The following is a 23,534-nucleotide window of genomic DNA, read 5'->3' on the forward strand; positions in this document are numbered from 1 at the left end:
ATCGTCTCGAGTGCTCGAAAATGGTTTTTGAGACTCTTTCCTTTGGATTGACAACTTCCTTTGAGGACTGAGTCATTTCCATATTTTTTGTTTTTCAACACTATTCACTTTTCATCCTTTTCTCTGTTTTGTCATTTTTCCTATTTTGTCTTTTCCCCGTTTGTCACTTTGTTGGCGTAACCTCACTCCTTGTGTTCGGAGTTGGTTTTTGATTTCACGTGTTTTCATTTTAAGTGGTTTCCACGAAATATGTATCTTTACTTTTGTAAGAAAATACTCTGGTTGCTCCCGGTGTCTATAGGGGCATGGATGCAAAGTTCTTTAGAATTATTTTCTTTTCTTGGGGTGTTTTTTATAAATATCTTTTGAAGATATTTTATTTCAAGGGTTTTTAAGAAAATATTTTTGGGAGATATTTTCATTCTGGGGCATTAGTGCCATTAACCCTTTTTGGAGGGGCCATTTTGTAATTAATAAAAGTTATTGTAAAATACTTCGTCTGGAGCCTAGATCCTAGTACGGGATTCATTTTCACTTTTCGTTGACTCGTAAATTCTTGAAATTTCCTTCTGGTCGTTTTTCTTCAGTTTTAAGGTTTTTGGCCCCGGTTGCCGCCGAACTTGTTCGGGGCATATCTCTCTGCTCGGAACTCAGTTTTTGACGCTGTTTCTTCTGTTGTTCATATTTTCTCATTTTGAATCTTTTTTGTTCTTGGAGTTTTTCCATTTGACCGCGTTTGCTCAAATTCCCCTTTTCCAGACCCGGTGGGGCCCGTTCGGGGCACTTTTTGAGATTTCTTTAAAAGGGGGGGTGAAATATTTCATTTTTCATCTTCCCCACTCACCTCGCACGACAAGAGCTCCCATGGCAGCCCAAGGGAGGCTGCCACCACCCCTTTCCTCTTTTGAACTTCATTCCTTTGTTAAAAAGTTGAAGTGCCTTTACGTTTTGTGTTCGTGTTGACTACGCGCACCATTACCCCTTATTAGAAACCATTTCTGACCAAATTTTGAGTTCGGGATTGAGGTCAAGTTTGGATTTTCATAGGGCTTCTTGGGGATTCATATAGATCGTATTGTCCCCGACAAAACTTGGGAGCTTCGTCGGATTCGGAGCCATTTCTGTGACACCCCCAACATTTTCCACGCATAAGTTGATCAGGCTTATACACGAAAAACGAGGGATATCAAAAAAAATTGGCAATATACAAGCATAGAATACAAAATGATGATAAATAAAGAATTTAGACAGGAAAGGAACACTAAACAATACAACATCCATCCATCATTTATTTAATACAGTACTCCATTACAACTTGGAAATCCTATGCCAAGGATCCCTAAATATAAACCTGAGAGTTCAACGTCTTATTTAATACAGTATTCCATTACAACTTGGAAATCCTATGTCAAGGATCCCTAAATATAAACCTGAGAGTTCAACGTCAAAAGTAAATAAAAACTGAAACTGAAGTAATACATAAAACTTCTACCCTGAACTGGATCGTAAGAGTAGATGAGTTCGGATGGTGGTCCCACACTGCAAACCTCAACCTTGGAACGTGTACTGACCGTATCCTAAAATAACAACAATGGTGGGTCAACCCCACGAGCAAGTCCTCTCTACTATGACCCAAATCAGAGAATCAAATAAATTAATCATTATGAATCGGTCGAGTACTATATTTGCATACATCCTAAGGGAACTATCCAATGTATAACATGACCTTAACCAGAATAGACGGTGATCACTTAGACTCACACTAGGTGGTTAAGTGTCGCCTTTCCCTACCTGGGAAATCAGCTATTATACATGGTGCACGATACTGACAACACAGACTATAACGAACTACACAGTAATAACACCTCTCAATGTACTGATGAATATACTGAGCATATCAATTAGGCAACACATGACAACAATATTAATAAATATACCGAGTATGTCAATTAGGCAACACATGCCAATAATATTAAACCACATACCCCGACAGCCACACATCTGTCTATCGCAACGAAATGCATAAGGTATAAATGAGTCTAAACTTATTAGCCAGCTCACATGGTTCTATATGGCAACACATCCATATAATATAAATGCGACATAATTAAACAGTCCATTTATTTCCTGAAATGCACACAGCATAATAATCATGGTTTATATATCATTTAACAGTATAAACATCCCATAAGATATCATGGATAATTTATATGACTAAAACCATGGCATTATTTAATTTAACAGTAATGTTTGATACCATTTAATAAGATAATAACACTATTTATATTTAACAATGTCGTTAAATAAATCACACTAATATCCGTACTGTAAACGAGCCAATAAATGCTTAGAAAAGATTAATCGGCCATAAGAATAAGTAACGGGTATTAAAATAATAATTTCGTGGCCCGTTAAACCCGTAAATACCAACACAGTACCTAAAAATTCAAGTTTAAGGTTCTGGAATTTACAAAACAGGCCCTAGGGGTATTCTGGTAATTTCCAGTAGCTGACAGGGCCCTTCACGCGCCCCCACGCGCCACCCTAAGCTTCCCCACGCGCAGCCCTATGTTTTCCACTCTCTCACACGCGCACACGCGCCTCCACGCGCGTCTGGCATCAGCTACGCACGCGCACGCGCTTCCACGCGCGCGTTGAAGGCTCCTGCAGACGTGGCGGATCCTGATTCGTTGGTTGCATGTGCTTTGCTGCAGGCGCGCTACACCGGATCCATCTATCATCTTACACCTAATCCAACGGTTATTGATCCGGGTGTATCGCGCTAACATGGACCGCGATGCACCGGATCAATCTAACACTCCCAATGGCCAGGATGTGCGCGCACACCATCCTGCAGTACGCTGCAACACACCGGATCACTCCAGTCGTCTCCCCCATTGTCGGCGACTAGAAAACGCGCCGGAAATTGCAGAAAAGCCCCGGAAAAATCTAGAAAATTCTAGAAAAATCCCTAAAGCCTTATTTAATTATTTTCAGCCATTATTAATTTCATAGGATATTAAATAAATATATACCATCCTATATAATTAAAATTTCATTAATTTAATAAACTAAAATTAATAATTTATTAACCTCCTAACCTGGTCTCTATGCATAAAAATAAATTAAGCAATTAATTTATTAATTCGAAGGGGAAAAGTAGATAATAACTTGCCTTTTTGGATTTAAAATAAATCCGTCGGTTGCGCGTAGTCGAGTAAATTTCTCCTACACCGGTCCAAGCTCATTTCTTTCTCTCTCTTCCTTTCCACACTTTTACAATGGCTCACTAAAAGTTATAACTTTTTCTAACTCCCTTCCATTCCTTCCAAGGTAGGCTAGCTAATTGATATACAATTTATATAATATAAATAGTACAAATATCTAATTTTGCATTTAACTAACCACATTCCCAACCATATGGCTTCAAGTCTTACCCATAAACATTAATGAAATCCTATCCTAATCTCTAATTTCATCTTGACTTATGATTTAATACTATTATAATTATTATTATTATTAATAAACTATTATAATAATTATTATAATATTAATATTAATATTATTATTATTATTATTATTATTATTAAACTATTATAATTATTATTATTATATTATTATTATTATTATTACATAAAAATACATTATATCATCATAATACTTTATAACACAAATATAATACTTTAATTAACTAATAATGCTTAATTAAACATAATCAACAAATAAAATTATTAATAATAATACATGCACCATTAAATGAACTCAATATAAGAATGGTAAAGAAATCTACACATTAATTAAAATTAAACATAATCACCAAATAAAATTATTAATAATAATACATGCACCATTAAATGAACTCAATATAAGAATGGTAAAGAAATCTACACATTAATTAATTCAAATAAACTAAACTCTTTAATAAAATATGGGGTATTACATTCTCCCCCCCTAATAAAGGAATTTCGTCCCCGAAATTCACTACACACCTATAGTAAAAAGCTCTGGATACTTGGCACGGATAATATCTTCCCGTTCCCAAGTAGACTCTGTAGCACTATGATGACCCCACTGTACACGTACTAATGGAATAGTCTTCGTGCGCAGTATCTGATTCCTACGATCGAGAATACAGTAAGGTTGTTCCAAATAGGTTGCATCGGGTTGCAACTCAATTTCACCCACATCAATGTGTTGATATCGATCTTCGTCCCGTAGAAATTTTCGTAGCATAGATACATGAAAAACATTATGTACCCTATGAAGATTATCTGGTAGAGCCAGACGATAAGCTACTGCCCCAATCCGATCTGTAATCATAAAAGGACCCACAAAACGAGGCGATAACTTACCCTTGGACCCAAACCGCATTACTCCCTTCATGGGAGAAACCTTAAGCAAAACCTGATCACTAACCTTAAACTCCAAAACACGAGTTCGACGGTCAGCATAACTTTTATGTCTGCTTTGAGCTGTACACATCCGATCCCTAATGATAGCGATCTTTTCTGACGTGTCCTTAATAAATTCAGGACCCAAAAAGCTGTTCTCACCAACTCTAAGCCAACAGACAGGAGACCTACACGGTCTACCGTACAAAGCCTCAAATGGTGCCATACCAATAGTTTTCTGATAACTATTGTTATAAGCAAACTCTGAAAGCAGCAAATATTCCTCCCAATTGTCCTTAAAATCAAGAACACATGCCCGCAACATATTTTCTAAAATCTGATTAACTCGCTCAGTCTGTCCATCTGTCTGAGGATGATAGGCAGTGCTAAGATAAAGTTCTGTACCCAAAGCCTGCTGAAAGCTCCTCCAAAATCCTGATACAAACTTCGGATCTCTATCTGATACGATGGACAATGGTACGCCATGAAGTTTCAACATTTCTGCAATATAAAGCTTAGCATACTGTTCTGACGTAAAGTTTGAACGAACAGGCAGAAAATGAGCGGACTTGGTCAATCTATCAACAATGACCCAAATAGAGTTGTGATTATGATGTGAAGTAGGTAATCCCTCTATAAAGTCCATAGAAATACTCTCCCATTTCCACTCTGGTATAGGAAGTGGCTGTAACGATCCTGGCGGTCTCTGATGATCAATCTTAATCATCTGATAGGTGCTACATTTAGAGACAAAGATAGCTATATCTCTCTTCATGCCGGCCCACCAAAACTAGCGTTTCATGTCCTGATACATCTTGTCTCCCCCTGGATGTACAGAGAACTGAGAGGTGTGTGTCTCTCTCATCACAACATTTCTCAAATTATCAGCTGAAGGCACAATTAAACGTCCCTTGTACCTCAATCCTCCATCAGTCCCTACAGAATAAAAAGGAACATCTCCGGAGGCTAACTCCGAAACCCGATCAATACACTGTTGATCTGAGAGTTGCGCTTGAATGACCTGATGAATGATAGAAGGAGTTACTACCACACATGCCATAAAAGCGTCTGCTAACTCATCAACAGTCTTCAAAGCATCCCACTCTGTTGCAAACAAAGCCGAAAGGCTGGCATAGGGTCAGCGGCTGAGTGCGTCTGCTACAACATTCGCTTTCCCTGGATGATACTGTATAGAGAAATGATAGTCTTTCATGAACTCCAACCATCTGCGTTGTCTCATATTCAGTTCCCTCTGTGTGAACAAATACTATAGACTTTTATGATCGCTAAACAATCGAAAAGTCTCCCCCAAAAGATAATGCCTCCAAATACGCAAGGCAAAAACCACTGCTGCGAGCTCTAGATCGTGAGTCGGGTAATTAAGCTCATGAGGCTTAAGCTTCCTAGACCCATAAGAAACTGGTCGCTCTTCTTGCATCAACACACAACCCAAACCCTTCAGAGAAGCGTCGATAAATACTAAATAGTCAATTCCACTCTGAGGTGTGGCTAAGACAGGTGCAGAAGTTAACTTACTCTTCAATTCAGCAAAAGCAGTCTGACAAGAATCATCCCATACAAATGGTACATTCTTCTTAGTCAGATGAGTAAGTGGACCCGCAATTTTGGAAAATCCCTGGATGAACCTGCGATAATACCCCGCCAATCCCAGAAAACTGCAAATCTCTATCGATGAGGCAGGCTGTCCCCACTCCATAACGGCTGCAACCTTGGTTGGATTTACTGCTAACCCTTCTTCTGACACTACATGACCCAGAAATTTGACCTCTTTCTGCCAAAATTCACACTTCTCAAACTTCGCAAACAACTGATGTTCTCGAAGTGTCTGTAACACTGTGCGTAAATGTCTGGCATGGTCCTTCTCCGACTTAGAGTAAACCAGAATATCATCAATGAAAACAATGACAAACTGATCTAAGTGTTCTCTGAATACCCTGTTCATCAAGTCCATAAAGACAGCTGAAGCGTTCGTTAAACCGAAAGGCATAACACGAAACTCATAAGATCCGTACCTTGTGAGAAATGCTGTCTTTGGAACATCTTGTTCTCTGACTCGTAGCTGATGATAACCAGACCTCAAATCGATCTTTGAGAAGTAAGTAGCTCCCTTCAACTGATCGAACAGGTCATCAATTCTGGGCAACAGGTACTTGTTGCGAATAGTGACCTTGTTCAGCTCTCTGTAATCAATACAAAGACGAAGAGATCCATCCTTCTTCTTAACAAACAGTACTGGTGCTCCCCATGGTGAAGTACTCCTGTGAATAAATCCCTGGCTGAGCAACTGCTAAATTTGATCTTTCAACTCTCGCATCTCCACTGGTGCCATTCTGTACGGCGCCTTAGCAGTAGGCGTAGTGCCTGGAGCTAAATCAATGACGAAGTCTATCTCTCGACTCGGTGGCAAGCCTGGAATTTCCTGGAATACATCATGGAATTCCTGTACTACCGGAATACTGTCAAGAGATACCGCAGTCGCTTCCTGTGAGTGCTCCTCAAGAACGAATAAATAAGTGCTAGGCCCTCCATCAGGTTGTGGTATAACAAGAAGATACATCTCCTGTCCTGGTATAGCAAATACAATAGACTTTTCGTAACAGTTAACCTGAGCATGGTACTGAGATAACCAGTCCATCCCAAGTATAACATCATACGAATGCATATCTAACACTAACAAATTTGCAAGAAATCGAAGCCGGCCCATATCTATAAGGAAATCACCGCTACACTCTCATAAAATTGCGCCAACTCCCAATGGTGTATAAATATTAAGAGGTTGGTCACATAACTGAGTCGTCATACCAGATAAGGTAACAAAAGATCTAGACACAAAAGAATGTGATGCACCAGTGTCAAACAGTATGCGAGCAGTTCTACCATGTATAGAAAACATACCCTCAATAGCCTGAGGAGCCTGTGCATTATGTGGCATGAAGTTATAAACTCTGCTATGATGCAACTGCTGTGGAGGTTGTCCCGGAGGAAATGGTGGTGCTGGAAGTGCCGGAAAATTTTGAACTTGCCCACGTGGCATCGGTGGGGCCGGTAGAGGTAATGGCTGATTAGGTCTCGGCTGCCCACACTGTCCCTGCTTAGCTTTGGGACATATCTTGGCCGGATGCCCAATTTCTCTACAGTGATAACAACGTCCTGTAAAAGGACCTGCCTGCCTCCTCTGTTGACTTCCCGAAAACTGTTCCTGTCCGGTCTGAGGTACCCCACCTTGTCTACCCTGATTAGGGGCTCCATCCCTCTGCACATCTGGGTTTCCTTTATTTTTCTTCCAAGGTTGATGTCCCTGAAATCTTCCCCGATCATTGGACTTGGTACCACTGCTGCTTCCTTTCTCCACTGTCTAGTAGTCTCGGTTAGCTCGCTTATCTCCCTTGAACTTCCGGTAATCACTCCTCATCTGGCAGTGCTGTAAAGCGGCATTAACCACCTGGATATAAGTAGTATATGCAGGACTACCTATGATCACCACTTTAATCGGCCATATCAACCCCTTAACAAAGCGGTCTCTCTTCTTTTCTTCCGTATTGACCTCCTCTGGTGCAAATAATGACAAATTAATGAACTTCTGTTCATACTCAGCCACAGTCATATCCTCCTGTTGCAGATCCAAAAATTCAGTCTTCATCGCTGATCTTACTGACATAGGAAAATACTTGTTGTCAAAGCGAGTCTGAAATTCAGCATAAGTCAATCTGGTCCTCTCTTCGACAGTAGTAATAGACTCCCACCACTGCAATGCATTGCCTATCAGCATAAACGTAGCTAGCATCTGTTTCTGCACTTCGGTACAGATTACCATCCGAAGATGACGCTCGCTCTCCTGTTTCCACTGATATGCTAACAGGACATATGTGGACCCCGCAACCGATGGTGGATTCCCTCTAATAAACGAGTGACGAGTTTTGTCCCATGACATTGGCTGTGCCACTGGTTCAGGAACAGGTACTATCGGAGGAGGTTGCTGGTTTCGTAGAGCAGATGCTACTCCTGCTGCTACAGCTCGTGCAATAATATCAGCAACTTGAGGGGAAAATTCCTGATTCTCATTTTGAGTTGGGGAAATACTGCGATGACGGTTCGCATTCCTTGTCCCACGCCGAGACATCCTTCTTTTGAATTCAGAAAAATCTAACGTCAGTACATTATAATGGACCGACTAAAAGAATACAAAGAACCCTAATACGTAGGCTCTAATTATCAAAATACACAACGCGGAAGTATAGTAATCACAGATCCCTAAGACACTCGAACCTGGAACGCTCTGATACCAACTGTGACACCCCCAACATTTTCCACGCATAAGTTGATCAGGCTTATACACGAAAAATGAGGGATATCAAAAACAATTGGCAATATACAAGCATAGAATACAAAATGATGATAAATAAAGAATTTAGACAGGAAAGGAACACTAAACAATACAACATCCATCCATCCTTTATTTAATACAGTACTCCATTACAACTTGGAAATCCTATGTCAAGGATCCCTAAATATAAACCTGAAAGTTCAACGTCTTATTTAATACAGTACTACATTACAACTTGGAAATCCTATGTCAAGGATCCTTAAATATAAACCTGAGAGTTCAACGTCAAAAGTAAATAAAAACTGAAACTGAAGTAATACATAAAACTTCTACCCTGAACTGGATCGTAAGAGTAGATGAGTTCGGATGGTGGTCTCACACTGCAAACCTCAACCTTGGAACGGGTACTGACCGTATCCTGAAATAACAACAATGGTGGGTCAACCCCACGAGCAAGTCCTCTCTACTATGACCCAAATCAAAGAATCAAATAAATTAATCATTATGAATCGGTCGAGTACTATATTTGCATACATCCTAAGGGAACTATCCAATGTATAACATGACCTCAACCAGAATAGACGGTGATCACTTAGACTCACACTAGGTGGTTAAGTGTCGCCTTTCCCTACCTAGGAAATCAGCTATTATATATGGTGTACGATACTGACAACACAGACTATAACGAACTACACAGTGATAACACCTCTCAATGTACTGATGAATATACTGAGCATATCAATTAGGCAACACATGACAACAATATTAATAAATATACCGAGTATGTCAATTAGGCAACACATGCCAATAATATTAAACCACATACCCCGACAGCCACACATCTGTCTATCGCAACGAAATGCATAAGGTATAAATGAGTCTAAACTTATTAGCCAGCTCACATGGTTCTATATGGCAACATATCCATATAATATAAATGCGACATAATTAAACAGTTCATTTATTTCCTGAAATGTACACAGCATAATAATCATGGTTTATATATCATTTAACAGTATAAACATCCCATAAGATATCATGGATAATTTATATGACTAAAACCATGGCATTATTTAATTTAACAGTAATGTTTGATACCATTTAATAAGATAATAACACTATTTATATTTAACAATGTCGTTAAATAAATCACATTAATATCCGTACTGTAAACGAGCCAATAAATGCTTAGAAAAGATTAATCGGCCATAAGAATAAGTAACGGGTATTAAAATAATAATTTCGTGGCCCGTTAAACCCGTAAATACCAACACAGTACCTAAAAATCCAAGTTTAAGGTTCTGGAATTTACAAAACAGGTCCTAGGGGTATTCTGGTAATTTCCAGCAGCTGACAGGGCCCTTCACGCGCCCCCACGCGCCACCCTAAGCTTCCCCACGCGCAGCCCTATGTTTTCCACCCTCTTACGCGCGCACACGCGCCTCCACGCTCTTCCACGCGCGCGCATGCGCTTCCATGCGCGCACGCGCTTCCACGCGCGCGTTGAAGGCTCCTGCAGACGTGGCGGATCCTGATTCGTTGGTTGCATGTGCTTTGCTGCAGGCGCGCTACACCGGATCCATCTATCATCTTACACCTAATCCAACGGTTATTGATCCGGGTGTATCGCGCTAACATGGACCGCGATGCAGTGGATCAATCTAACCCTCCCAATGGCTAGGATGTACGCGCACACCATCCCGTAGTACACCGCAACACACCGGATCACTCCGGTCGTCTCCCTCATTGCCGGCGACCGGAAAACTCGCCGGAAATTGCAAAAAAGCCCCAGAAAAATCTAGAAAATTCTAGAAAAATCCCTAAAGCCTTATTTAATTATTTTCAGCCATTATTAATTTCATGGGATATTAAATAAATATATACCGTCCTATATAATTAAAATTTCATTAATTTAATAAACTAAAATTAATAATTTATTAACCTCCTAACCTGGTCTCTATGCATAAAAATAAATTAAGCAATTAATTTATTAATTCAAAGGGGAAAAGTAGATAATAACTTGCCTTTTTGGATTTAAAATAAATCCGTCGGTTGCGCGTAGTCGGGTAAATTTCTCCTACACCGGTCCAAGCTCCTTTCTTTCTCTCTCTTCCTTTCCACACTTTTACAATGGCTCACTAAAAGTTATAACTTTTTCTAACTCCCTTCCATTCCTTCTAAGGTAGGCTAGCTAATTTATATACAATTTATATAATATAAATATTACAAATATCTAATTTTGCATTTAACTAACCACATTCCCAACCATATGGCTTCAAGTCTTACCCATAAACATTAATGAAATCCTATCCTAATATCTAATTTCATCATGACTTATGATTTAATACTATTATTATTATTCTTATTATTAATAAACTATTATAATTATTATTATAATATTATTATTATTATTATTATTATTATTATTAAACTATTATAATTATTATTATTATATTATTATTATTATTATTACATAAAAATACATTATATCATCATAATACTTTATAATACAAATATAATACTTTAATTAACTAATAATGCTTAATTAAACATAATCAACAAATAAAATTATTAATAATAATACATGCACCATTAAATGAACTCAATATAAGAATGATAAAGAAATCTACACATTAATTAAAATTAAACATAATCACCAAATAAAATTATTAATAATAATACATGCACCATTAAATGAACTCAATATAAGAATGGTAAAGAAATCTACACATTAATTAATTCAAATAAACTAAACTCTTTAATAAAATACGGGGTATTACAGTTTCAATTCGGTGGGGATTTGGGATTTTCATCTCAAATTGAGGTAGGGGATGTTTTAGGGTTATATTAATGTTGTATTGATTGTTATATGAGCATATACAACTTGTGAGCATGCCTTGTTCAAGTTATAGAATTTAATTTAATTATTTTCTTTGTTTAAGATTTAATTCTCATGATGCTAGGCAACTTAGAATTAAATTGTGGCATGCTAGAAATTTAGGTCTTGGTATGGTAGTTGATATATATTAAATTGGAGTTATTTGAATAAGAATTGCAAATTTTATTTAATATTTATCTTTTGTGAAAGTTTAATTCTCCTAGTTGTATCAAGCATGAAATCAACTTGTAATGTGATATTAAAGTAGGCCTTGGTGAGTTCTTTAACATATATTAAATTGAGGACATTTGGATATGTTTGAAAATCTAGAGAAAATTAATTAATGAGCTTAATTAATTTTATTTTAATTGTGTTGGTCACTTAAGTTGATATCGGAATACTGTCAAGAGATACTGCAGTCGCTTCCTGTGAGTGCTCCTCAAGAACGAATAAATAAGTGCTAGGCCCTCCATCAGGTTGTGGTACAACAAGAAGATACATCTCCTGTCCTGGTATAGCAAATACAATAGACTTTTCGTAACAGTTAACCTGAGCATGGTACTGAGATAACCAGTCCATCCCAAGTATAACATCATACGAATGCATATCTAACACTAACAAATTTGCAAGAAATCGAAGCCGGCCCATATCTATAAGGATATCACCGCTACACTCTCATAAAATTGCGCCAACTCCCAATGGTGTATAAATATTAAGAGGTTGGTCGCATAACTGAGTCGTCATACCAGATAAGGTAACAAAAGATCTAGACACAAAAGAATGTGATGCACCAGTGTCAAACAGTATGCGAGCAGTTCTACCATGTATAGAAAACATACCCTCAATAGCCTGAGGAGCCTGTGCATTATGTGGCATGAAGTTATAAACTCTGCTATGATGCAACTGCTGTGGAGGTTATCCCGGAGGAAATGGTGGTGCTGGAAGTGCCGGAAAATTTTGAACTTGCCCACGTGGCATCGGTGGGGCCGGTAGAGGTAATGGCTGATTAGGTCTCGGCTGCCCATACTGTCCCTGCTTAGCTTTGGGACATATCTTGGCCGGATGCCCAATTTCTCTACAGTGATAACAACGTCCTGTAAAAGGACCTGCCTGCCTCCTCTGTTGACTTCCCGAAAACTGTTCCTGTCCGGTCTGAGGTACCCCACCTTGTCTACCCTGATTAGGGGCTCCATCCCTCTGCACATCTGGGTTTCCTTTATTTTTCTTCCAAGGTTGATGTCCCTGAAATCTTCCCCGATCATTGGACTTGGTACCACTGCTGCTTCCTTTCTCCACTGTCTAGTAGTCTCGGTTAGCTCGCTTATCTCCCTTGAACTTCCGGTAATCACTCCTCATCTGGCAGTGCTGTAAAGCGGCATTAACCACCTGGATATAAGTAGTATATGCAGGACTACCTATGATCACCACTTTAATCGGCCATATCAACCCTTTAACAAAGCGGTCTCTCTTCTTTTCTTCCGTATTGACCTCCTCTGGTGCAAATAATGACAAATTAATGAACTTCTGTTCATACTCAGCCACAGTCATATCCTCCTGTTGCAGATCCAAAAATTCAGTCTTCATCGCTGATCTTACTGACATAGGAAAATACTTGTTGTCAAAGCGAGTCTGAAATTCAGCATAAGTCAATCTGGTCCTCTCTTCGACAGTAGTAATAGACTCCCACCACTGCAATGCATTGCCTATCAGCATAAACGTAGCTAGCATCTGTTTCTGCACTTCGGTACAGATTACCATCCGAAGATGATGCTCGCTCTCCTGTTTCCACTGATATGCTAACAGGACATCTGTGGACCCCGCAACCGATGGTGGATTCCCTATAATAAACGAGTGACGAGTTTTGTCCCATGACATTGGCTGTGCCACTGGTTCAGGAACAGGTACTATCGGAGGAGGTTGCTGGTTTCGTAGAGCAGATGCTACTCCTGCTGCTACAGCTCGTTCAATAATATCAGCAACTTGAGGGGAAAATTCCTGATTCTCATTTTTAGTTGGGGAAATACTGCGATGACGGTTCGCATTCCTTGTCCCACGCCGAGACATCATTCTTTTGAATTCAGAAAAATCTAACGTCAGTACATTATAATGGACCGACTAAAAGAATACAAAGAACCCTAATACGTAGGCTCTAATTATCAGAATACACAACGCGGAAGTATAGTAATCACAGATCCCTAAGACACTCGAACCTGGAATGCTCTGATACCAACTGTGACACCCCCAACATTTTCCACGCATAAGTTGATCAGGCTTATACACGAAAAACGAGGGATATCAAAAACAATTGGCAATATACAAGCATAGAATATAAAATGATGATAAATAAAGAATTTAGACAGGAAAGGAACACTAAACAATACAACATCCATCCATCCTTTATTTAATACAGTACTCCATTACAACTTGGAAATCCTATGTCAAGGATCCCTAAATATAAACCTGAAAGTTCAACGTCTTATTTAATACAGTACTCCATTACAACTTGGAAATCCTATGTCAAGGATCCTTAAATATAAACCTGAGAGTTCAACGTCAAAAGTAAATAAAAACTGAAACTGAAGTAATACATAAAACTTCTACCCTGAACTGGATCGTAAGAGTAGATGAGTTCGGATGGTGGTCCCACACTGCAAACCTCAACCTTGGAACGGGTACTGACCGTATCCTGAAATAACAACAATGGTGGGTCAACCCCACGAGCAAGTCCTCTCTACTATGACCCAAATCAAAGAATCAAATAAATTAATCATTATGAATCGGTCGAGTACTATATTTGCATACATCCTAAGGGAACTATCCAATGTATAACATGACCTCAACCAGAATAGACGGTGATCACTTAGACTCACACTAGGTGGTTAAGTGTCGCCTTTCCCAACCCAGGAAATCAGCTATTATATATGGTGCACGATACTGACAACACAGACTATAACGAACTACACAGTGATAACACCTCTCAATGTACTGATGAATATACTGAGCATATCAATTAGGCAACACATGACAACAATATTAATAAATATACCGAGTATGTCAATTAGGCAACACATGCCAATAATATTAAACCACATACCCCGACAGCCACACATCTGTCTAGCGCAACGAAATGCATAAGGTATAAATGAGTCTAAACTTATTAGCCAGCTCACATGGTTCTATATGGCAACACATCCATATAATATAAATGCGACATAATTAAACAGTTCATTTATTTCCTGAAATGTACACAGCATAATAATCATGGTTTATATATCATTTAACAGTATAAACATCCCATAAGATATCATGGATAATTTATATGACTAAAACCATGGCATTATTTAATTTAACAGTAATGTTTGATACCATTTAATAAGATAATAACACTATTTATATTTAACAATGTCGTTAAATAAATCACATTAATATCCGTACTGTAAACGAGCCAATAAATGCTTAGAAAAGATTAATCGGCCATAAGAATAAGTAACGGGTATTAAAATAATAATTTCGTGGCCCGTTAAACCCGTAAATACCAACACAGTACCTAAAAATCCAAGTTTAAGGTTCTGGAATTTACAAAACAGGTCCTAGGGGTATTCTGGTAATTTCCAGCAGCTGACAGGGCCCTTCACGCGCCACCCTAAGCTTCCCCACGCGCAGCCCTATGTTTTCCACCCTCTTACGCTCGCACACGCGCCTCCACGCTCTTCCACGCGCGCGCACGCGCTTCCACGCGCGCACGCGCTTCCACGCGCACGTTGAAGGCTCCTGCAGACATGGCGGATCCTGATTCGTTGGTTGCATGTGCTTTGCTGCAGGCGCGCTACACCGGATCCATCTATCATCTTACACCTAATCCAACGGTTATTGATCCGGGTGTATCGCGCTAACATGGACCGCGATGCAGCGGATCAATCTAACACTCCCAATGGCTAGGATGTACGCGCACACCATCCCGTAGTACACCGCAACACACCGGATCACTCCGGTCGTCTCCCCCATTGCCGGCGACCGGAAAACTCGCCGAAAATTGCAAAAAAGCCCCGGAAAAATCTAGAAAATTCTAGAAAAATCCCTAAAGCCTTATTTAATTATTTTCAGCCATTATTAATTTCATAGGATATTAAATAAATATATACCGTCCTATATAATTAAAATTTCATTAATTTAATAAACTAAAATTAATAATTTATTAACCTCCTAACCTGGTCTCTATGCATAAAAATAAATTAAGCAATTAATTTATTAATTCAAAGGGGAAAAGTAGATAATAACTTGCCTTTTTGGATTTAAAATAAATCCGTCGGTTGCGCGTAGTCGGGTAAATTTCTCCTACACCGGTCCAAGCTCCTTTCTTTCTCTCTCTTCCTTTCCACACTTTTACAATGGCTCACTAAAAGTTATAACTTTTTCTAACTCCCTTCCATTCCTTCTAAGGTAGGCTAGCTAATTTATATACAATTTATATAATATAAATATTACAAATATCTAATTTTGCATTTAACTAACCACATTCCCAACCATATGGCTTCAAGTCTTACCCATAAACATTAATGAAATCCTATCCTAATCTCTAATTTCATCATGACTTATGATTTAATACTATTATTATTATTCTTATTATTAATAAACTATTATAATTATTATTATAATATTATTATTATTATTATTATTATTATTATTAAACTATTATAATTATTATTATTATATTATTATTATTATTATTACATAAAAATACATTATATCATCATAATACTTTATAATACAAATATAATACTTTAATTAACTAATAATGCTTAATTAAACATAATCAACAAATAAAATTATTAATAATAATACATGCACCATTAAATGAACTCAATATAAGAATGGTAAAGAAATCTACACATTAATTAAAATTAAACATAATCACCAAATAAAATTATTAATAATAATACATGCACCATTAAATGAACTCAATATAAGAATGGTAAAGAAATCTACACATTAATTAATTCAAATAAACTAAACTCTTTAATAAAATACGGGGTATTACAGTTTCAATTCGGTGGGGATTTGGGATTTTCATCTCAAATTGAGGTAGGGGATGTTTTAGGGTTATATTAATGTTGTATTGATTGTTATATGAGCATATACAACTTGTGAGCATGCCTTGTTCAAGTTATAGAATTTAATTTAATTATTTTCTTTGTTTAAGATTTAATTCTCATGATGCTAGGCAACTTAGAATTAAATTGTGGCATGCTAGAAATTTAGGTCTTGGTATGGTAGTTGATATATATTAAATTGGAGTTATTTGAATAAGAATTGTAAATTTTATTTAATATTTATCTTTTGTGAAAGTTTAATTCTCCTAGTTGTATCAAGCATGAAATCAACTTGTAATGTGATATTAAAGTAGGCCTTGGTGAGTTCTTTAACATATATTAAATTGAGGACATTTGGATATGTTTGAAAATCTAGAGAAAATTAATTAATGAGTTTAATTAATTTTATTTTAATTGTGTTGGTCACTTAAGTTGATATCGGAGGTAATTGGTTATTAATCCCTTGAAACGTAGTCCGTTTAATCACCTTGTGAGCATATTACAAATTTGATGTAGAATTAGTACTTTAGGCATCTTGAAATGGTAATTAGACTTAGCATGATATAGAATATCATTGACTTGCATAACTTGTTTAGATATATCTTGTGTGGGTGTATAACTTGTTAGAATATTACAATTGTTTACCTTGGAAGCTAGTTACTAAATTGGGACTTATTTAGTACTTGTGGCTTAGTGTGGTATTGTGGTTCAATTGTTGTAAAATATTCTTGTTTTGGTGTATAAATTGCATATTGGAAGGCTTGACATGTCATATGCTATCTAGACTTGAATTCTAGGACACGGTTTGTGTGAATTTAACCTTATTTGTGCATGGAAGATGGCTTTATGCTTTAGTGGATTTGGTATAAGTTTGGTCTAACTTATTGATTTTGGAAAGCTTGTAAGGACATATTTCACGTGATGGCTAGGGTTTGGCTCTAGTACGGAGATAAGAGTCTTCTAAGTCATAAGTGCGCACTAGGTAGTACCTTGTGGGTCGTAATTGCCCGGAATAACTTATGCATGTGCGCACTAAGTAGTGCCTTGTGGGTCGTAATTACCCAGAAACACTTGCTTGGTCTAGTGACCACATGTCGTAGTCTTTCTACTTTGATTTTGCATTCAATTTCAAGTTGTTAATCATGGATTACTTATAACTTGAGAATTAATGCTTGTTTTGGATATTTGAATCTTACTTAGTATACTTGAAACTGTATACTTGTTTTGTGCCTTTAGATCTCATATAGTGTACTTGAACTTGTATGCTTGCTTTGTGAGTTTAGATTTCATTTAGTATGCTTGGGCCGTGTATACTTGTTTAAGGCGTATCTCTTTTAGCTTAGTATACTTGTGTTCGTATACTTGATTTACGAGATTTTCATATAAAATGCATACTTGTGTAAATATGCTTAGACATTGCATGACTTGTCTTAATGTGGTTTAGTATACTTGAAAATGTATGCTTGTATGTTGTATAACGTGTTTAACATTGTTTAGTATACTTGAGCGTGTATACTTGTATACCGTTGTTCACTTTAAATTGCATGAGTAGCTTAAGATGCTCCCTGAGTCTCATTTTGATATAGACGTTAGGTGGCATGAGCCCCTTTGACATGTTTCACCTTAAGGTGATATAATTGTAAAATGCTAGGTCGATGCATGCTCATCTCCTACGAGTAGCTTTATGCTAGTCACCTACGTAGTGGGGACATTTTTCAGGTACCGGGATCAAGATTTGGGATTCACATTATGCTTGGATGATTTGTAGACTTGAAATTCTCATTTCATGTTAATATTGGCTTGAAATGCCATTTATAGCTTTATATGTCAAAATGTGTAAATTTGATTCTATTTTTGTAATGTGTACATAAGTACACTTTTTACAATGTATTTGACATATATAAGATGAGGCCATAGGCCAATGACATCTAATTTGTATCCTATATAACTTTTAACTTCATGAAATATTATGAAAATATTGAAAAACGCCAAGTCATTGTCTCACCATGGTTGCATCGGGTGTGGGAATTCCGTTTTCATTCTTTCATAAGGTCTTATAAATCATGTTTGAAGTATGGCCAAGGGCCAAATGGTCATTTGACCCCGTTTTGTATTTTTGGATTCCGAGTTTTCATTCTAAGTTCTATTTTTGCCTTTTTGCCCGTTGGGGGGTCGGATTTTGTATCGGTGGTATTTTTAAGTCGTGGACCATTGTAGCACGTCCAAATAGGTAAGTTACATTTGCGTGCATAGTCGTTTCCGGGCAAAACCTTGTTTGTGTTTTGAGCTTCCTATGGACTCATTTTGAAGTTTTGTTGCATAATCTGATTTTAGGGCACTTTGGGGTTTTCCTTCAGGAAATAAATTTCGTTCTTGACATGGTCAATTAGAAAACATGATTTTAGGGGGGGTTTCTTCTTTGTGTTTTTCCAGAAAATGTCGTCTTGGAATCGAAAATCCCGTGCAAAGTTCAGTTTTTCTGCTATGCTATAGTAGCTTTTTTTCAACTTCTTGCCCTTTCCTGATCTAGGGGCATTCTGGGTACTTCATAGTGTTTCTTTTTCCTTTTCATCCACGTTTCGGGTAGAAACGTGATTTTAGGGGGGGTTTCTTCTTCGTGTTTTTACAAAAAAAATCATCTTGATGCCGAAAACAACTCGCAGATCTGGAAAATCTGGTCGTTCCAGGTTTTTCAGGAAAAAGTTCTGATCTAAGGGGACATTTCGGGTATTTTACTTGAAAAATAAAAACTTCTCTTGACATGGTCATGTAGAAAACATGATTTTGGGTTCTTCTTCACAACTTTTTGCCAAAAAATGTCATTTAAGCCCTCAAAATCCCATTTGAATTCGGAAAATGTGTGCAGGCCCTGCTCATACTTGAAACCTAGAAAGTCTAATTTTTTGAAACTTTGAGGCTTCATATTTTCATCATCCGGACTCCAAATCAAGTGATTTTTGAGTCTAAGTTTATTAGTTTTTGCTGGTATATATAACGGTATGCACGGTTGCATCAAATTATATCTAAAAAGACCATTTTACCCCTTGTAAAATACCATTGCCGAATTGATTTTAAAACCAAAAGTTGGTTTTTATGAAACTTTGACGTTTCATATCTTCTTCGTTCGGACTCCGAATCAAGTGATTCTTGAGTCTAGATTCATTAATTTTTCCTGATCTATCTAATGGTATGCTCAGTTGCATCTAGTTTGGTCTAAAAGGACTATTTCAACCCATGTAAAGTACCCTTGCCGCATTGATTTCAAACCCAAAAGTTTGATTTTATGAAATTTTGGAGTTTCATATTTTCTTCATCCGGACTCTAAATCAAGTGATTCTTGAGTCCATCTTGATTAGTTTTTCGTTGTCCTTCCAGCGGTGTGCTCGGTGGCACCCGAGTCCATAGTTTTTAAAAATGACTATTTTGCCCCTGGGGGCTTATTTGTCATATTTTTGGTCTTTTGCTTCCGCGTCAATTCTCATTGAGTTTCACGACCTCATGGAAGGTCATTTTGACTTCTTAGAGTCTTGTTTTCTATTTTCGCTTCCGCATATCGGATCCGTTATCGGGTCAATCTTCGGTTCATCACAGGACACGCTGGCCTAAAAACTAGGGTCGTCACAGGACTTATCTATTCTTTCAGTTTATTTCAAAGTGGGATGATAGACTTATTCTTTAATAGTTGATTGGATTATTGGATAATGTTTTTAAGGGTTCTTACATTACGGGATTCCCGAGTTATAATTTTGGAGAAGTATTAATAAAATTATTATTTATTAGTTTTTCTTCAGCGTATTATTTATTCTTTATTCATTTTTGTATTATGTGCTTATTTGAAATACTTTAATTATTTTGATATCCATTAATTTTTTGTGCGGATTTGATCAACTCGTGTTCCGAAATTAGGGGGTATCACTGTGTGTGTCTCTATAATCTCAAGACTCATCCAACCTCTCTTTTGTGTATTGTGTTCCTTTTTCTCCAAGATTGTATATGTGTAAAATCGCCCAAAATCCTTATATAGGTAGCTCAAGTGTCACACCTAATGGTTAGACCTCGTGCATTAGGACCTCCAAATGATTGCACCATGAGCACACCTTTTAATTGGCTGGAACTCTGTTTTTCTTGCACTTGAGGAGGTTCGATCAATCACAAGGATGGTCAGATTGATCGAACCATGGCGGCGCTTTTTTGGAATAAGACAAATCTAAGATATTTTTGGGATATTTTGGGAAAAAAACAAAAGTGGTAGGTGGGGATAAGATAAAGGGTGTTCGATCTATCGAAGAGATGTTAGATCGATCGAAGAAGGGAATTTTCTGAGAATAAGGACAAAAGGCTCGATCCATCTTGAATGGTTGGAACGATCACTGTGAGATCGATGTAAGCTTGGTATGATCGATCAAAGAATGCTGCTTTCCACCACTTTGCTTCTTTCTTCCGCTGAGCTGGAGATTGCATATTTTATGCTCTAATTCAGCTGGATTAACTTATTTTGGGAATAAGTGCTTGAAAAGGGAAATAACATGAAATTAGTCTAAAACGGGAAAATAAGATAGATAAAGGTCCTAGAATACTTGAGCTTAAGGGGTTTAAATGTGCACTTTTCAGCGCTCATCACTGGGTCCCTTTTGCTCCACCCATTTGGTATACTCTTTCCATAATCTGTTGCTTCTTTGCATATTGAGGATAATGCACATATTAAGTTTGGGGGTATGTTAGCATATTTTATATATCGCACTTAGTTTCTATGCATGTGGTATGATTTGAGAGTCTTGAGCCATGACTTTAATCTTTTAAGGACCATAATACTTAGAATTTAAAAATTGCTTGACTTCAGAGTCCAATACTCATTGTATGCTTTGTGGATGCCATTTAGGAGTAAATTTTTCAAAAGATTGATATCTTGCTTGCATTTGTGGTCCACATCATCATGATTTTGTGATTGCTTTGAAATTCACTCTAAGATTCTACACTAGCACAGGCACACATTAGCATTCATTTGTAGGGTACATGCTTTGTTGACTATTGATTTGATTATATCTCAATTGATCTAGTAGTGCATTGAAAGCTTTCATTCTTGATAAAGGTGGATAACAAACCCTTTTCACTAAGTAACCAGGATTCTAGCCTCATCAAGCATTGAATTTCTCACGCCGAAAGGTGGAGGGCCCAAGCTCTAGGTTAAAATAAATAAATAAATAAATAAGTGAGGACTTCTCCCAAAAGGTAAGAATTGTGAAATAATTAGATGAAGGTTGTTTTGATTTGTAGTCTAGTTAATTTGAGCTTGTAAGTCCTTAGGGGTGTTTAAACACCTAATGCCCTAAAGCCGTCTGGTTTGGGAGTCATTGAGCTAACGCTCGACCTCATGGATCGCCAGAAAGCTTAATAGATCAACACATTACATCATGCTTCCATCTTTGATCCTCTAGGTTAGTAAAAAAAAAAAAATTGAGCGAAAAGAATAAGCGCACCTAGTTGAATCAAACTTTAATAAAAAGTAAATTCTTTGTCTTGATGATCGGTACTAGATTTGTGTGCTAGTTTGAGGCCGGATGTGATCATTTCTTTAGTTGGCTTAGATAACAACACATTTGAAGCCGATTCACTTAAAAAGGATTCTAGAGTTGTTTTGATTTGCATGATCATTGTCTTGATGTGTGGAGGACCATACTTGTTTGCTTGATGTTGATATTTTAGTAGATTGCTTGGAAAAGGTTGAAAAATTGCATACTTGAGTAGTTTTCTCCCAATGCTTGTTTTGTATATTGGTTCCTTTTTAGTGAGAAAGAGCTCAATTTTTGTCGGTATCATTTCTGGAACCCCTCACCAGATTTCACTCGTCTACTAGGGGTAACCTAGGGGTTTAAAAGGCTTGTTGTATACGCTAAATGCAATCGTGTTCCCTACGAAAATGACGCTATAATTTATTGCTTTCTAGTTCGTAGTTACTTAGATGTTTATTTCTTTCTTCTCCTTGTAGTTCATTGCTAGGGACTAGCAATATCTAAGTTTGGGGGTGTGATAAGTGCTAAAATAAGATGCATTTTAGCACCTAAGTTAGGGTATTTTAGTTCATTCATCTATCTTACTTTCATGTTTTAGTACTTATTTGTGTTTTTGCCTATTTCAGGTTAATAAAGTTTAAACAGCCTAAGAAGAGCCATTTAGCTAAATTTTGGAGCTAAGGAGCAAATCTGGAAAGAAGTCAAGAAAATTGCACCTGTAGAACTTCGATCGATCTAAAGAAGTCCCAATCGATCGAAAAAGTTCACAATCGATTGAAAATGAGGCAGTGCCAACTTAGCAATCCGGATAAGGCCAAGAAGATATTTTCATGACACGTTATCTTCGATTAATCGAAGCTAAGTGTTGGATCGATTGAAAATGCTTTGATAAATCGAAATGGCCGCTGGCAGTGTGCTGTCTAATTCCCGAGCGCGCCCAGACTTTACCTACTTTTGTAGCTGCAAATTTCCACCAATTAAAGGCTGTATTTCTGACTTGATGCCTACTCAAAGAGGCTTGTAATAGATTAATTGAACCAATCTGTAAAAAGGATCATCCAGTCTTTCTTACAAAATATAGAAATAGTTTCTCTCTAGAACTAAGGTTTTAGGAAGAAAGTAAGGATGAAGATGATGATGTCAACCTCCAAGCTAACCCTTGAGGGTTCCATGACCGCTACAATGAGTGGCTAAATCCTTCTCTTGGGGCTAGAGATAGCCCCTCGGCTTGCTTCCTAAACCTAGCTTTTGTGTATTTTTGGGGATTTTAATTGTAATTGGTATTTTAACCATGAGTATATTTGGATCTTGTGATTTTTA

General features: G+C 37.4%; 2 long non-coding RNA genes across 2 annotated transcripts; both read right to left on the bottom strand.

Moving 5' to 3' along the window:
• Positions 1 to 8,834: 8,834 nt before the first annotated feature.
• LOC132268682 (uncharacterized) lies at positions 8,835 to 9,141 on the bottom strand. The gene is made up of 2 exons (XR_009469340.1): positions 9,008 to 9,141; positions 8,835 to 8,928 (listed from the first exon to the last, which is right to left on the bottom strand). It is a non-coding gene; the product is annotated as an uncharacterized LOC132268682 (long non-coding RNA).
• A 4,839-nt stretch (positions 9,142 to 13,980) lies between these two features.
• LOC132268683 (uncharacterized) lies at positions 13,981 to 14,296 on the bottom strand. Its single transcript, XR_009469341.1, has 2 exons — positions 14,154 to 14,296; positions 13,981 to 14,074 (listed from the first exon to the last, which is right to left on the bottom strand). It is a non-coding gene; the product is annotated as an uncharacterized LOC132268683 (long non-coding RNA).
• Positions 14,297 to 23,534: the final 9,238 nt, after the last annotated feature.

This window comes from Cornus florida, unplaced genomic scaffold, assembly GCF_030987335.1.
Source record: "Cornus florida cultivar Cherokee Brave unplaced genomic scaffold, ASM3098733v1 CherokeeBrave_3.0.0_Hap2_Chr08, whole genome shotgun sequence".
Lineage (NCBI taxonomy): Eukaryota > Viridiplantae > Streptophyta > Magnoliopsida > Cornales > Cornaceae > Cornus > Cornus florida.